We start from the raw sequence: 6771 nt of genomic DNA on the forward strand, positions 1-6771 counted from the left end.
GTCCTTGCTTTTTTTCAGTGTCATAAGAAGATAGTAGAACTCATGGACTGTCCAATGATTATTTCTCTCATCATATAAACTGCCCATCATCTTTTACTATATATACATACATATGTATATATGCTGCAAAGGGCTGCAAAAATATTTATTAAAACTAGAAAAATCTTTTTAAAAGCTGGAACTATCCTGAAAGATGTCTTTCAATTGTACTCCCACTATGAACAGACAAAAGGACAATGTGTGAAATATGAGTTAAGAATAAAAGACCAAAAGGAAGAACACAATTGGATCACAACTCTGAAATAGGGGTAGTGTTTTCCACAATCTTTGAAAATTTCAATTGGCATCTCAGATCTACTCTGAGGCCAAGTCACCTATCATGAAGCAAGAGAAATATACAATTTCAAAGGATCAGATTATCATCCACAAAGGTGGTCTGTTTCCTGTTAAACCAGTTTTACCCAATTGTTCTGACCCAAGAGCTTTATAAGCAACTTAGCCCCATTCCCTTGTCCAGTATGTGAAGGGTTCTTATACAGAAATTCCTACTTGAGCTCCAAGAAGTGAATGTCCATGATGAGGAAACATTTCTTAGACAGTGAAAAGAAAGCACAATAAAAACCTGGAGCTCCAGGTCCAATGAAACTGGTCTCAGGGTTGTTCTCCTTAATTCCTTCAGTGTGCTGACACTTGAGAGGTGGTGTATCATATCTCTTCCCTGGGCTGACTGGTACCAGTTTCAGCTGATTTTTCTCCTGTGGCATTACTTAAGGGAGACATGAGTCTGGGATGATGGGGCCCCCAAGATTTTCACATTGAAGAATTTGACTATAAAGGCATGGAGATAGAAACAGCCTCAGAAGCCATAGAAATACTCACAGGTGTACACATCCCTACTCCTTGAAGAAATTCTTCAAATGTTCAGTAACTCCTCCTGACTTATAAAGTAGAACAGGGTACACTAATCACACTTCAACTTGTTGTACAGTATTTCTGGCCCAGTACTACTGCCACATTCGCCTCAAAAGCAGAAGCAACATGTTCCAGGGCCTGGTAGCCATAAGCTTTGACCCACCCACAGGTAGTAGTGACAAATCAGTGATGAAGGCTCTGTAGTTCTCCTAGTGTGTAAATTGAATATGTCTACAAGGTGTAATGTAATGTAATCTTATTGCAAAGATTGATGATGGTACCAGAATTGGTGGAGTCAGTCAGTAGGACCTAGGTAGAAAAACCCTCCTCTACATCATTGAGTTACTTAATGTAAAGAGCTCCCATAGTTCCAGGAATGGACAAGGAGCCTTGGCCAATATCCAACTCCAAATAGATGAGTCAGTGGCTTAGTTGCAAAGCATAATTGAGTAACTGGCCTCATATTATGGACTTTCCCACATACCTAAGGTTAATTACCATCACTCAAATTGACTTGTTTTCAAAACTCTCACTAAAGATAAATCTGTTCTATAGAACCTAGTGTGTGTATGTCATTTTCTTTTTTATACAGGATTTAACGATCATACAATTTGTGCTAAATTTATATTAGGTTAAGTGGAGAACTATATAGTACTGACATTCAGCATCAAGCTTCAGAAGCCCCTGCAGTACGATATGATTGTGCTTGATTGTAGTCCTCTGTGGTAGAATGTTGACCTAAAAATAACTATTAATTATTTTTTAAATAAAAATTAAATGACGAGGGAGTGGGACTGTGATTTCATTGGTGTAAATAGCAAAAATTTGCACACACATACACACACACACACACACACACACACACTGGATATAACAGAGATATTGTTTTATTGTTGTTTATTCTTTTCTTTTTTATAGAAGAGGACTGATGATATCATAGGGTGATGTCTTGATTTGCATGTGATTTGAATTTAAATAAGGTGGATTTGTACAAAGTTATCAGTCTCTCTCTTCCAGTGGCATCCAAGTTCAGTAGCCACACAAATTAAGAGGGCTGGTGATGACCTAGGGATATAATGGATGACCTTGACATTTTTGATGTCTCACCAAGCTCTAAGGAATCACAGTGTGTGTTGTATGGCTATCGGATGAAATTTTTGTTTCTTATCTACTCATTCCACCATGGGAAATCTTTACATGCTTAGGGTCAACATCCCCTTAATTCATTGATCGGTTTAAAGCCTCTCAATTAATCGCAACATGGTTTAGTTCATCTGCTGAAATGTTGTTTTATTTTAAACCAGGTGTGCTTGCTGTGAATGATGTAGTTTCTTGGAGCTATACATGAGAGTTAGGTGATAGGTAGGCATCAAAAATGGATGAGCAAGCCTGAAAACTGCTCAGCAAACCTTCACATCAGAGGTACTAGACTTCCATGAACAATCCATATACTCCCGTTTGCCACTTGTGACTAATAAGTGCTGGGTCTTGAAAGAACTAACATTCCCATGAGATAGTTGTACTTCATAAACCTAAGTCTGCCACTTGTATCTCTTGTCAATGGGTCACCCTCTGCTTTGTGACATCTGATCATACTACACTTAGAGAAATCTCTATCTTACAAGTGGGGATCTTGTCCTTGGAAAATCTTTTTTTTGTGATAGTTTCTTTAATTTTTCTTTTTCTGTTTCCTTCTCTCTTGTTCTTCCAATTTCTTTCTGAAGATAATAAAGTCCTCAGGGTACACAAATAATGACAGATAATCCATATCTCTAATTGTTTTCCCCAATGCTATTGGAGAATAATAGATGCTTCTAAGATGCCTTCGGGCATATGCTCAAATTGGTAAAATATACCTGGGAATTGAAGGTGGTGTTTGTTTTTTTTCCATTCCTTGGCCACAGGATTTTGCATAAATCTATTCACTGGATAAATCTAGTATTTAGAACCACTGACTGCCTAGCAGAGCTGAGGGTATCTTAAACCCATGGAATTGAATATTAGTCCCCTTGAGTTATTTTGTTTCAAGTCCCATCATTTATATACATGTATATCTATCCATTCCTCTTTAGTTTTCTGTCATAGGTGTTGTGTAGAAGTTGATTGACTTCCCAGTGATGCATTGATGAACAGGTCCTTCAAATAGTTTCTGAGTTCTTCTATGAGAGATAAAGGAATTTTACTGGATCAGGTTCCAGTGACCTTAAATATTGGGCACATTTCACTTACCACTCATGTAAAAAGAATATACCTGTCTTCTTGTTAAGCTTCTTCTTTAACTGATCCTTCTATTTTTGGTAGTAGGGAATCAGTAAAGCAAAATACTCCGGGATCCAACCCTGATTTTGACTACCTGTCACTTAGAGTGACTATTTGTCTCTCTTCTTTTGTAGTATTCTTGTAGGCTCGCTAGTATTCACAGCTCTACTAGTATTTTGTAATAATTTCTGATTAGATGACACTTGACTAAGAGTTCTTGACTCTGGCTAGAACAGAGCCTTACCTGTTGAAACCAATTTTATTTGGGGACCCTTAGTTTCTCTTTGATATATCCTGGATGAGTAACTTTTATCACTCAGTTCAACTAGTTGCAGCCCTTTCAAATATTGTAAAAGTATTTTCCTCAGATATCTTTTTTTTAAGGCTTTTTGCAAGGCAAATGGGGTTAAGTGGCTTGCCCAAGGCCACACAGCTAGGTAATTATTAAGTGTCTGAGGCCAGCTTTGAACTTGGGTCCTCCTGACTCCAGGGCCAGTGCTCTAACCACTGCACCACCTAGCTGCCCCCCTCAGATATCTTTGATAGAAGAATTGGAGTATAATAGTCACTTGAGTGCCTCTGTTAAGGACATCAGTGTAATCCTCTTTTTTAACCCTTTGCACTGAATCCTGGAAATGCTAGGTATTATATGCACTTTGAAAAGCTTTGTTTCTGCCCCTTTGTGCCAATCATTGGCTAGGGTCACAAATCTAATTGATACATTCCTCCATTATGTTTTCCCTGCCCTGCTCATTCTACTAATGAGCAAGAACAACTACCTCCTTGAGCATGCACAAAGGAGAATGACCACAGACTCGAGGTTAACTTAGAACTAGGTGGGGCAGACATGATCTAATCTGTTTTGATCAGTTTGATGCTCATACCTGCCCATAGGCAACAATACAGGCAGACCCCAGTCTTTGTCATGTAAACTAACAATCTCCCTTCACATTTTTGTGGAATATCCCCATAATCCTCACAATCTCTAACATGATTTTCTGAAGGAGTATTAAGAACTCTTTAATTTTTGTAAAATCTTGTATGTATGAAGATTTCTCCTTGCAGAGTGGGCAGATGAAAACAATTTGTTCCAGTAACCATGAAGATGACAGAAGCTTTGCAAATACTGAGGAGTGTTTAGAACTTGGTCAGCTATTGAAGATGAAAGTCAAAAAGAATTTGATCTTGTCATTGGACTTAGATAACTCTGGAAGGGAGAGTTAACGTGATAACTCTGCCTCACTTAAATCCAGTCAAGACATCTCCCTGTGAAACAAAGGATGAACAGCAATAAAAACAGGACCTTTTTTCCCAAGGCTAGCCCCTGAATAAATACTAAAGATCTATCTTTAAGGCTCTTTGTCAGTCTATCTTTGCTTTATATTTCTGTTGTCTCCTAAAAGTGTAACTAATATCCAACTAATTCAAGCTTCCAATAATTTTTTTTAGGGAAATGAGTTCCTGTCTTTGAGGGATTTCTAATTAGGTCCTATAGATGGAATGGGGGTTTGGTCTGAGCCTTCCCTTGTGAGGAGCATCATTTTTAGATTTAAATGTGACTCTCATTTTCTCTGTGGGAATTCCCACCTTTCTAAGCAGCTCTTCCGCCTCAGATTAGCTCCTGGGTTATCTATATCTTGGCTGTGTGTGAGGAATATTTGATTCAACAAATGGGTCATATAATTCATAGACCAACTCCTGAGTGACATCATATTGTTTTAGGCTAATTCCCATTGCTCTCTCATCATCCAAGTACTTTGTATCTACTTCTCATGTGTCTAGCTCTGTATAGTTTAGTTTTCAATACCTATAATCTGACTAAAGGATTCAATCACTTAAGGACCAATCTTATGAATAGATTATGGCTCCTCATCTATGCTTCTTGAATTCCATGGCTTCCTTTAAGCCTCAAATGAAGTTACATTTTCTACATGATAGATTTTCCCACCCCTTTTAATTCTAGTACCTTCCTTCTCTTGGTTATTTATTTGTCCTTTATAAAACTTGTTTGTGTGTAGTTGCTTTCTTGATGTATCCATATTAGGTTGTGAACTCTTTGAAGTCAGAGACTGTCTTTTCTATTTTTTTGTATCCCTAGCCTGTAGCACTGTGACCAACCCTTAGCAGATGCTTACTGAAGGTTTAGAGACTGACTGACTGGATATAGATAGAATCATAAACAAAGACAGTCTCTGCCCTCAAGGAGAACTACATGACTTTGCAGGGAAAGAAGCATTCAGAAAAGAGTTAAAAAGTAAAAAAATAAAAAATAAAAAAAAATTTTAAAAAGAGTTAAAAAGTAATAGGGGGCTAACCAGGAAGCAGGTATGTTGGCAAAGTCCTAGGAGTCAGAAGCAGAGGAAGGAGGGAAAAAGCATAGCCATCCTAGGCACATCCCCCAAAAGGAGGCCCCAGGAGGAACTTACCAATGCCACAAAAGGAATGGAAAGGCAGAGTGATGTTCCAAGGTCGGTAGAGGTTAGGTGAGGGATGGTAACAAATTGCTGAAAGTTAGAAAAAGAACTGGGAGTGGAAGGAAGACTAAATAAAATGAAATTTCCAGAATGGAGAGATGAAAAATCTCATTGTTGTCAAATGAAATTAAAAAGGCACAAAATGAAATAAGGAAAAATCTTGTTCTAACAGGATTTTAACTGTCACAATGAGAAAAAAGTCAATGAATAAATACAAAGATGGTTAAAATTAAATAATTGAGTTATACAACTATTAGAGAAGTAAATGAGACAGAATTTCTTTCAGCTAACACCAACAAAAGCTCAAAATTGAAAATAATCACTAAAATGTCCAATCACTAGAAAAGATTAAAAGCTTCTTTCAAGAAAACTAAAAACCTAATTCTCATTAATAGGAGAGAGCAACAGGAAAAAGAAAAAGAATAATTGATAGAGAGATCAATTCCCAAGGATTAGACCTCCATTTGAAATGAGGTCCCATGTTTACCAAATGCCATAAAGTTGGGACATTTTTTTTTAAGATTTTATTTATTTTGAGTTTTGCAATTTTTCTCCTAATCTTACTTCCCTCCCTCTACCCCCCACAGAAGGCAATTTGCCGGTCTTTACATTGTTTCCATGGTACACATTGATCCAAATTGAATGTGATGAGAGAGAAATCATGTCCTTAAGGAAGAAACATAAAGTATGAGAGAGAGCAAGATCAGACAATAAGATAGCAGTTTTTTCTAAATTAAAGTTAGTAGTCCTTGGTCTTTGTTCAGACTCCACAGTTCTTTCTCTGGATACAGATGGTATTCTCCATTGCAGACAGTCTCAAATTGTCCCTGATTGTTGCACTGATGGAATGAGTGAGTCCATCAAGGTTGGTCATCGCCCCCATATTGCTAGTAGGGTGTACAGTGTTTTTTTAGTTCTGCTCATCTCCCTCAGCATCAGTTCATGCAAATATCTCCAGGCTTTCCTGAATTCCCATCCCTTGTTTATAATATGGTTTATAATAGAACAATAGTGTTCCATGACATACATATACAAGCTTGGCATATCTTAATGGTAAGAGAGAAGAGGAGCAACTCCAGTTCTGTCCCCAAAGTTTTAAATTTCTGTAACTTAAAATGGTATTAAG

General features: G+C 37.4%; 1 pseudogene; it reads right to left on the bottom strand.

Moving 5' to 3' along the window:
- Window positions 1–484: 484 nt before the first annotated feature.
- On the bottom strand, window positions 485–1413 carry LOC141498632 (polyribonucleotide 5'-hydroxyl-kinase Clp1 pseudogene; annotated as a pseudogene).
- Window positions 1414–6771: the final 5358 nt, after the last annotated feature.

The sequence above is a fragment of the Macrotis lagotis genome, chromosome X (genome assembly GCF_037893015.1).
Source record: "Macrotis lagotis isolate mMagLag1 chromosome X, bilby.v1.9.chrom.fasta, whole genome shotgun sequence".
In the NCBI taxonomy this organism is placed as follows: domain Eukaryota; kingdom Metazoa; phylum Chordata; class Mammalia; order Peramelemorphia; family Peramelidae; genus Macrotis; species Macrotis lagotis.